The sequence below is a fragment of the Cynocephalus volans genome, chromosome 6 (assembly GCF_027409185.1).
Source record: "Cynocephalus volans isolate mCynVol1 chromosome 6, mCynVol1.pri, whole genome shotgun sequence".
In the NCBI taxonomy this organism is placed as follows: Eukaryota; Metazoa; Chordata; class Mammalia; order Dermoptera; family Cynocephalidae; genus Cynocephalus; species Cynocephalus volans.
This window is the reverse complement of record NC_084465.1, coordinates 117,021,856-117,031,865: the sequence shown is the minus strand read 5'-3', so window position 1 is coordinate 117,031,865 and position 10,010 is coordinate 117,021,856. Positions and strand designations below refer to the sequence as shown.

Here is a 10,010-nt window from a genome sequence, read left to right as displayed (position 1 = left end):
TTACATTAAGAGTTGTTATTGAAAGGTGTTGATTTATTCCTAGCATTTTATTGGTTGTTTGGTTGTCTTAGGTGTCTTTTGTTCCTGGCTTTCTGATTTACTGTTTGGTTTCTGTGTTTGTTGGTTCCTTAGGTTGTAGATAGCATTTTTGTTTGATTGTTTTCTCTTCCTGAATGCCATTTTTATTATACTAGCGGGTTTAGATTTTTCTTGGGTTTTTTTGGCAGTGGTGTTATTTTTCAGGAATCAAACCCAGTACTCCCTTGAGGATTTCTTGTAAGGGTGGTCGTGTGGTAGTGAACTCCTGCAGTTTTTGTTTGTCTGAGAAATATACTATTTGCCCTTCATTTTGGAAGGATAGCCTTGCAGGGTAGAGTATTCTTGGCTGGCAATCTTTGTCTTTTAGTATTTTGAATATATCATCCCATTCCTTTCTAGCTTTTAGGGTTTGTGATGAAAAGTCTGATGTTAGCCTGATTGGGGCTCCATTATAGGTGATTTGACGCTTCTCTCTTGCAGCTTTTAAGAATCTCTCTTTGTCTCTGAGTTTTGCCAATTTGACTATGACATGTCTTGGAGAAGGCCTTTTTGGGTTCAATACGTTTGGAGATCGTTGAGCTTCCTGGATCTGATGATCTGTGAGTTTTCCTATACCAGGGAAGTTTTCTGCCACTATTTTTTTGAATATGTTTTCAATGGAGTCTCCATTTTCCTCCCCTTCTGGAATACCCATGACTCGGATATTTGAGCGCTTAAGGTTGTCTGATATCTCTCTCAGATTTTCTTCAATGTCTTTGATTCTTTTTTCTTTCTTTTTGTCTGCTTGTGATATTTCAAACAGCCCATCTTCAAGTTCAGAGGTTCTCTCTTCAATTTCGACAAGCCTGCTGGTTAAACTCTCCCTTGTGTTTTTTATTTCACTGAGTAACTTCTTCAGTTCAGCAAGTTCTGCTACATTTTTTTTCAGGACATTGATTTCCTTGTACATTTCCTCTTTCAGATCCTGTATACTTTTCCTCATTTCATTATGATGTCTAGGTGAGTTTTCTTGTATCTCATTCAGTTTCCTTAGAATTATCACTCGAAATTCCTTGTCAGTCATTTCAAGGGCTTCTTGTTCTATAGGATCTAGAGTTTGAGATTTATTAACTTTTGGTGGTGTACTTTCTTGATTTCTTGTATTTATGGTATCTTCTTTTTGATGTTTATTCATTGTGGCAGGGGGTTTCATAGTCCACTGGTTTGAGACTATTGACTAAGATGTTGCTGTGGTTGCCAATTTGGTATGGCTACCGCCGTGACTGCTCAGTTGGCCTCTAGTGCCTTGTGTGTATGGTTGCCTCGGGTCTTGGGCCCCTCCGGGGAGCTGCCTTTCTGGTCAGCTTGGACTCTGCTGGGCTGCTGGATCACGTACCGCAGGGTGTGTGATCTCTGTTGAGCTTTCACTTCCCGTGCAGGACTTCTCCCTGTTCCGTTTGCTCTGGCCCAGGCTGTTGGATCATGCAGTGGCGACCCCACAGGGTGTGTGGTTTCTGTCGAGTCTCCGCCTCCCTGGCCACACCTCTCCCCACTCTGTGCACACTGGGTTGGGCTGGGGCATGTCTTCTGCAACCCTCGTCTATCAGCTGGGCCTTCAAGACCCTGCTCAGCACCACCTCGCCCAGGAAGTCTACCAGGCTTTTGCTAGGCACAGACGACCGGTCGCTCTGGGTGCCTTTGTAGTACTGTAGATCTTTCTCGGGACTTGTTCACCTTTGTATCCCCCCGGCATGGACTGAGTCTAGCGCCCGCCTGCAATCAGCTCTCCGGCAGGTTCAAGCGGACTTGGGAACTCTCCTACCACACTATTCCCAACCAGAAATTGGTTAGGCATTTTTCTGAACTGGTGGCCGCAGAGATGGTATCTGCCTCCCAGTAACAGGAAGTTTACCGGGGGCCGGAGTCCAGGGTGTGGTGGAGTGACAGTCGGCCCCGCCCATACTTCCTTGCCCTTCCAACACTGGCCGGGGACACCCCACGCCACCAGCCCCGCCAGAGAACCGCGGAGGGAGTGGGAGGGGAGGCCAGCCTTCAGGCCCCGGGAAGCCCCGCGCCAGGGCAAGCAAGTGGGAAGGCTCAGTGAAGAGCCGAGCTGGGCAGAGCTGCCACCACCTGGGAAAATGGAGGCAGCCCCGGGACGGTGAGTGGCCTGGTGATGCAGGCGGAAGCCGGGTGGGCATCAGCCCCCCGAGCAGCGCCGGGTCAGGGGTCACTCACAGGGCTGTGTCAGGTTGGGCGCTCACTCTCTGCCTCTGGTTTGTCACCTTCCCCGTTCTCGGCCGCCACTGCCTCGGGCTGTTTGCTCGGTCCCGCTGCGCAGCTCGGGCGTTTCCCAGGAATCTTCTTTTATGCAGGCCTGAAACCTCGAATCCTGAATAGGGCAGCTGGCCGCCTTCAGCGCCGCCCCGGCCTCCGGGATCCAGTCTGCATCCACAGCGGCCCTGGCGCCGTGTTCCCCGTTTAGAGGCTCGCTTTTACAGCTACGAAACAGTTCTTTTCCTGCTCCATGTTTCAAAGCTGTTGCCTGTAAATGAGGCAGCCTCTCCTGCCGGGGGCAAAATGGTGGTCAGCCCCCATGACCAGCCAGCAGCAGCGGTCCTCCCTTAAGAGATGGCGAGAGGAAGGTCCACAAGTTTCTTGGCTGCCTGAGGCCCAGTGGCCACCTTTTCCACCTCAGCTACTCCGTGTCATCCGCCGCAGCCACCGCCATCTTGAAAAAAATTCTTGGGTGCCATAGAGTTCTAAAGTCATTATTTGAGTCCTTAGATGTAACTGTACCTGAAGCTAGAACCCTCGGTCTTTTTTTGTTTGTTTTTGAACCAATAAATTTCCTTATTTTACTTAAGTAACTTTGAATTGAATTTCTGTCACTTGCAACCCAAACAGTTCTGACTAATATACTAAATGAACATTTCACATGTTATCGCTGTGATTTAGAAATTATTATCTTCATTTTACAGATGAGGAAATGGAGGTTTAAAGGTACAGGTAATTTGCAATGAAAAAGCTAGGATTTGGCCCAAGATTGATCTTGAATTTAAAGGAGAATGTACTCTACCAAAAACATTTAAAAATGTTTTGAGGTTTGGTTTCTCCTTGAAACACAAGCACCTATGATTCAAAGTCTCCTTTAGAGTCGCTACCTTCCTGCTGCTTGGTTCCAGAAATTAGTTGGTGAATTGCTGGGCTGACTTAAATTGTTTATACAACCTGTGAACTTGTATTTTGTAATTTTGTTTTCCCTGCCATTTTGCTTATGCAGTTTTGTGAGCAAATATCGCCTGTGCTTTAAACTCACCACAGTAGTGAAGCGCGCACACACACACACACACACACACACACACACACACGCTTCCTCAACATAGTCCACAGCTCTGTGATTAACCACATGTGTAAAGTACAGTGTTTACAAGAAATCAGCAGGTGGCAATTAGAATCTTAGAAATTATCTGGGAAACACAACTGGAGCTGCCACTTCAGGACAGAAACATAGCAACAACCAGCAAAGTGACAAACCCCCTCGGAGTTAGAAATGAGTGGTGCTGGGAGTGGGGTGGGGCTTCTAAGACACACAGAAGCTGGTGGAGGCAGCCCGGTGTGGATTGCAGACTGCTTGTCAGCCTCTTCCTTTTCCTCCCAACACTCAAGAAGCAATCCTTTGGCAGAGACATGAAATAGTTGCTTGACAGGCAGATCAACTGAGACCTTTAAAGAAATACTCAGACTTCAGTCTAGGCACAAGCAGACACTGGTAGTACTGTACCTGTTGTTAAAGTATTGAACTGTTTCTGCACCATTTTGTAAACAGCTGCTATCTCGAGCCCTCTGAGTGGCACCTCACTGCTACCCTTCCTTGGGAATCCCTCATCTCTTTAGGATCCAGTGATCAAAATGTTAGAGCCTGAATCCTGTTCTGGTGTTAAGTCCGGGTCTGTTCTGTTAAGTCAGTGCCTGTGCTGTCTGGTTGTTACATACATGGACTATCACTCCTTAGGAGTTTCAGTGACCACCGCAGAAAGCAGAAACATGAGGATGGGCATACTGGAAGGAGCAATAAGAGGAAACAGTGCATAGTCCATTTCATAATTGAGATGTTCATCAATAACTGAAAAAAAGTTTAATAACAGGTATGTGTATATCTATACTTACATTTTCACAATCTATATCTATATCATCTTCTGTGCATGGAGTGGCAGTATAGCCCTGAATTTCATCACCTGCTCTTTCATTTGCTAGTGGTGACCCAGCAATGAGAACCCACACAAACCATTGGCTCTTGCCCCAGCTGCACATTAGAATCACCTCTGGAAGCTTTTACGAAATAAAAATGCTTGGGCACCACACAGAGAGATTCTGATCCCATAGATCTAGATGAGGCCCAGTCATTGGAATTTTACACTTGATCTTAGCCAAAAGTCCACGAAGGAATCCCCTAGATGATTTTAGCATGCTGTTGAGACCCACTAACTTAAATTTTCTAAGCTTCAGTTATGGAATCAGTAGCAGTGCCCATCTCATGGGATTAAATAAAATAATGTACGTAGGCATTTAGCACAGTGTGTGGAACGTGACCCTGTAAATGTTAGTTCCATTAATAATTAATACTTATTACTTTTTCTTTCTTTTTTTATTTTTATTTTTTGGTAGCTGGCCTGTACGGGGATCCAAACCCTTGACCTTGGTGTTACAACAGTACCTCTAACCAACTGAGCAACTGACCAGCACCCAATACTTATTAATTTTAAAGTCAGTTTTATTTTTTTAATTACATAGGTAATGAGTGAATTCATCCTAGTTAAAAATAATTTAAATAACATGGAAATAGATTAAAAAGTGATGAAATGTATCCCCATCCCTCATGTGCACAAAGATAAACACTAAGTTCCCATGTGTATCCTTCCAGAAATTTACCTTTGCCTTTATTTACAAAAATGTGCATATCCACTTGCCTTTAATAATATAAATAGGACCATTTTCATTGTTCAGTGACTTTTTTCTTTTTACTTAACAGTAGGTCTATATATCTTGGAGGTCTCTCCACGTCAGTGAGTACAAGTCTACCTTGTTATTTTAACAATTCCATCTATTATGTGAATGCACCATAACTTATTTAATCATCCCCATATTAGTGGGCATTTAAGAGTGCTTCCAAATTTTTACTCTGCTGAACAAATCTACACCTTTGTAGGTGCACTTTTGTGCACATGGGTTTAGGTTATTTCTAAAATTGATATTGCTAGGTCAAATGTTACTGCATGTAAATGATGTTAAATTCTGATAATTACTCTCCAAAAAATCTGTGCCAATTAACATTCTTAACAATGATGAATGAATGTACTTGTTTTCTATCCCTTTTATTTTTTGCATTTTGGGGGGCTATTTTTGTTTTAGGTATGTCTTTTATAGCCCATAGCTTGATAGCAAGAACTTAAAAACAAAGAAACAGACTGTCAGACAAGTCTTTTGCATTTCCCTGAAGACTAATGATATTGAGCACCTTTTCATGTGCTTACTGACAAATGAAGTTTCTGTTCAAGTATTTTGCCCATCTTAAAAAGTGGGGCTTTGTACTTTTTGTACTTTGGTTTATGATCCATTTCAGATTAATTTTTGTATGTAGAGTGAGAAAGAGGTGGAGTTTCTTTTAAATTTTTTTCTTATTGGATTTTGAATTTGTCCCAGCATCATTTGTTAAATTCTTCTTTTTCTACATTGCATTGACTGGGCACTGTTGTTGAAAATAAGTGGATTAAATGTGTGGGTCTATTCGTGTACTCTATTCTGTTCCATTGATCTATTTGTCTGTCCTCACTTTGAGTCTTCGTATTCTAATTGGAGATTATTGATGGAGTTTATTGACTCCTTCTATATACCCTAATTTCTTTAATCAGGTCCAGTCTTTCTCAGCAACAGCAAGGGATAAGAAAAGCAACCAAGGCAGTGAGCTGTCCGACCACTGGGAAGCCAGTTAACAAAGCCATCAGAAGACTGAGCTCTGCTGTTACTCGCGCTGGTGTTTCCTTCCACAGATCAATGGTCATCAGGTAGGAGAGTAAGGCATTAAATCCAAGCAATAAATTTAATCAGCATTTTCTATGTAAGTTATGACCATACCAGTGAAAGGTAAAATAAAGCTGCAGCAGCCAAGAATTTCCTGAGCTCCCAGCTTTAGCCCTGTCCCTTAAATTTGTACCCCAAGCTCATCACTCACTCTTATCCTTTGCCTACTGTTCAAAAACCTCCCAAACTTCTCCCCAGATCTTCTGCTAAGATGGAACTGGCTAGACCATGTGCCGTTCTGCCAATAATTTCTGTTCAGTCTGCTCACTTCATTTGCGTGGGACTTTTCTAATTATAATATCATTATTGAGAAGAAGAGACCCTCTGTATGAGTTTGCTAGGGCTGTCTTATGAACTGCTGCAGACCGGTTGGGTTAAACTACAGCAACTTAGTTTTTGACTGTTCTGGAGGCTAGAAGCCTGAAATCAAGGAGTTGGCAGGGGTGGTTTCTTCTGAGTGCTCTCTCCTTGATTCATAGAAAGCTGTCTTCCCCCTGTTTTGTCACATGGTCTTCTCCCTGTACATGTCTGTGTCTAAATTTTCTCTTCTTAGAAGTATACCAGTTATATTGGGTTAGAGCTGATGCTAATGACCTCATTTTAACTTAATTATCTCTTTCATACAGTCCCGGTCTGAGGAACTAGGGGTGAGGACTTGGACATGTAGGTTTTTGTGGCACACAATTCAGCCCACAACACTCTCTAATGGGGTGGTCAGATATGGTCCTGGCCCCATTCAGTCATGGCTGGACTCCCTGTGGCACCTGGCTGAACCCCTGTCATGGTGTTGGCTCAGTCACTCCTGTGGTACCAGAATATACAATCCTCTGCTCTCTCTTCTTCTCAAGTCTTTTTTTTTTTTTTCAAGGTCCTCCATGAATTCACAATTTAATTTTATTGCTACTAACATGACATACATAGTATATCCAAATCCTTTACCAAACCCTTTGTAAATCTATTTTTTAAATGAATACGTTTCTCTCCTTCAGTACAGTAGATTTACCTTGTGATCAATTTGCCTTCTACAAGTTTTGCATTTTTCTTTCATCATACTTTCTGTTTTCTGTTTACCACACTTCCCTGTTCTTTGCCACCCCCTCTCCCCCCATCCCCCACCATTCTCCTGAGTATTGTTGCATTGATCGAGTTTCTTTGGTTCATTTTTTCCGTATTGGGTTTTGGAAGTTATAGATCCTTTTCTATTCTTCAGTGGTTGTGCTAATATTTTAACACATTAAAAAATCATTACTAAATTAGAGCACAAGTATACAAAAAACAAAACAACAAAGCTAAGCAATACAGAAAGGCAGTAAAAGTCTTTCTTTCCAGACTTTCCACTTCTCATTCCACCGCCCAGAATAATTCACTTTTTTTTTCTGGTGGCTGGCTGGTACAGGGATTGAACCCTGGATGTTGGTGTTATCAGCTCCATGCTCTAACCAACTGAGCTGACAGAATAATCCCCTTTTTAACTGTGTTTCTTTTCAGTTATTCTGGTTGTTACTTCCATAACTTAAATCACATTTTTATACTTTTACTTTTTTATTTATCATATAGAGAAAGTATTAACTTATGCTCTATTTTGAGAGTTAAGGAATCATCTTACTTAAAGTTCCACTCCCATATTTAACTAACTCCTTTATTATTTGTGGTTCTTCTGGCAACTACTCTTATACATTAAATATGACCTTTAAACTGTTATCTCTTGGTCTGTTATCTTTAGACAGTGTCTCTTGGTACTTTTGAAGATGTGGAAATTAGTATGACTACATTTTTCTCTGTGTTTTCTGCTTCCCTCTGCCTCCAAACTTCTATACATCACAAAGTTTACAACACTTAAATTTTGTTAATAGGTTTAGAACAGAAATTGGAAATGAATAAACATCTTTTAGAATGTGATGATAATATAAATGCCTTTCATTGCAGAGTCAAGTACTCTGAACTTGTGGAAAGTAATATTGGATCTTATGTTACGAAACCTACACACTTAAAGGTTAGTGTTTCAGAGCATCAAAATTAAATGGATTTTCTTTCCTTAGAATCTATCGGTTGCTCAAATTCACTCCACAATTTAGTTAGCTTCGTATGTGGACCCTAACTTTCTTATACAGCTTTTTTTTTTTTGTCCTTGAATTTCTAATTGACTTTCCTTTTTTTTTTTTTTAAATAAACCCAGGGAACATCTTTATGATTTTTCTAAGATCACCCATATTTTTAACTGAGGTGTTTAACTACACTTTCTGCTCAGTGGAGTCTTCTTTATATTTAAAGATATTTGACCCAGAGCCCTCTGACTTTCTGCCTGGATATAAACTAGTTGCTTTCTGGATCTGCTGCACAAATGTCCTCCTGGGGTTTTCCTTCTTTATATTCCTGAGTTACTTCCATTATATCTTATATTTTCCTCCTTTTTAATTTTTTTATAATCCTTATTCTGAAGAGAAGTCAATTTTATGAATCCTTGACTGAAAAAAATAACTTTATTACATCTTATACACAGGTTGGCTAGCATAGATTTATATTTCTTCATCTTGGGGAAACATTTCCCTCACTATTTCTTTTATCCCTTCCATTCTCTCTCTCTCCTTCTTTTGAAGATACCAAGAGGCAAATGGCAGAACCCCTATATTTATTTATTCTCTATTTCTCTAAACTTTGTTTACCTCAGATTTCCCATCTTTTTGTCCTTTTTTGATTCATTCTGGGAGTCTCTCAGCTTGTTTAGATAATAAATTCAGACTTCAACTCTATTATGCTATGTTGTCCATATATTGAGATATCTTTTAAATTATAGCAAACATGCTTTTAAAATTTCCAAGTCATTAACTATTTTTCTTAGCATTTTTAATGCATGTGATTTCTTACAAATATTTTTGAAAATATTAATATTAATTATATAGTTTTAATGTTTTTGGCATTGGTTTTCTTCATAGGTTGGACTGGAGCTGGAAGTCTAGATCCCACTCAGTGTTGCCTCAGAACTTTGTAGATGCTGCTTCTCTCTCTTCTGATATTCAGTGTTGTTAAGAAGTCTGATGATACTAGGATTATTTTTTCTCTGTGGGTAATTGGTTTTACACTTTAAATTTCTTAGAACTTCTAGGTTATTCTTTTTGTCAATTGAAAGATAAGCACACCTTCAAAAATCACCAAATATTTGGGAAATATAAACATTATTAAAAGGCAGGTAATTTGCATAAACTGAAAAACAAACACACAAGGAAAGAGAAAAACAGGAAATATGGAAAAGAAAGACTTTAAAATAAAGATAACTCATATTTTAAGAATTATTAGACAAGAAATAACATTTGCAAAACATTTTATGGGCTGATGTAAAAAAGAACCATTAAAGATCTTAAAATATTAACACTGGTATTAAAAACTCAAGACAAATTATTGAAAAGATGCTGCTGAAAATAAAATCTGTGCTGGCTAGTCCCAGCATGAAGTATAAAAGGCCAAGAAAAACAAACAAACACAAAGAAATTGAGAGGAAAGTCAAGAAACATGGAGGATAAAACCAGCATCACCGGAGGACAATTTAATCAGTATTTTCAAATTTATGAGGCAAAATAATTTTGAATGTAGAGATTTATTTTTAGCTAAACTACCATTCAGATGAGAGGTTTTCATCTTGCCTTTTTTATTTTTGACCTGCAAACCTGGGGCTTCGTGCTGGTTTGTTGAAAAGATCTATTCTGATACCCGTGGTAGCCTTCCTCAGTGCATATTTTGGGCCATAATTTCCTCCCCTCTTTCTTTCCTTTTTTTCAATCAAAAAGACCAACCCATAGTCTTTTACATTTCAGAAACTGAACTCCTCAAAATGTCTGGTTTTGAAAAAATTAATAATTCTGAAACTACTTTCTGTGTATCCTAATAAGGAAATATATGTGGATGATGAGAGATGA

General features: G+C 40.0%; 1 long non-coding RNA gene across 1 annotated transcript; it reads left to right on the top strand.

Annotated features, from left to right (window-relative positions):
- The first annotated feature begins 4,064 nt into the window (after positions 1-4,064).
- Positions 4,065-8,093, top strand: LOC134380539 (uncharacterized). Its single transcript, XR_010023888.1, has 4 exons — positions 4,065-4,166; positions 5,051-5,084; positions 5,931-6,083; positions 8,026-8,093. It is a non-coding gene; the product is annotated as an uncharacterized LOC134380539 (long non-coding RNA).
- Positions 8,094-10,010: the final 1,917 nt, after the last annotated feature.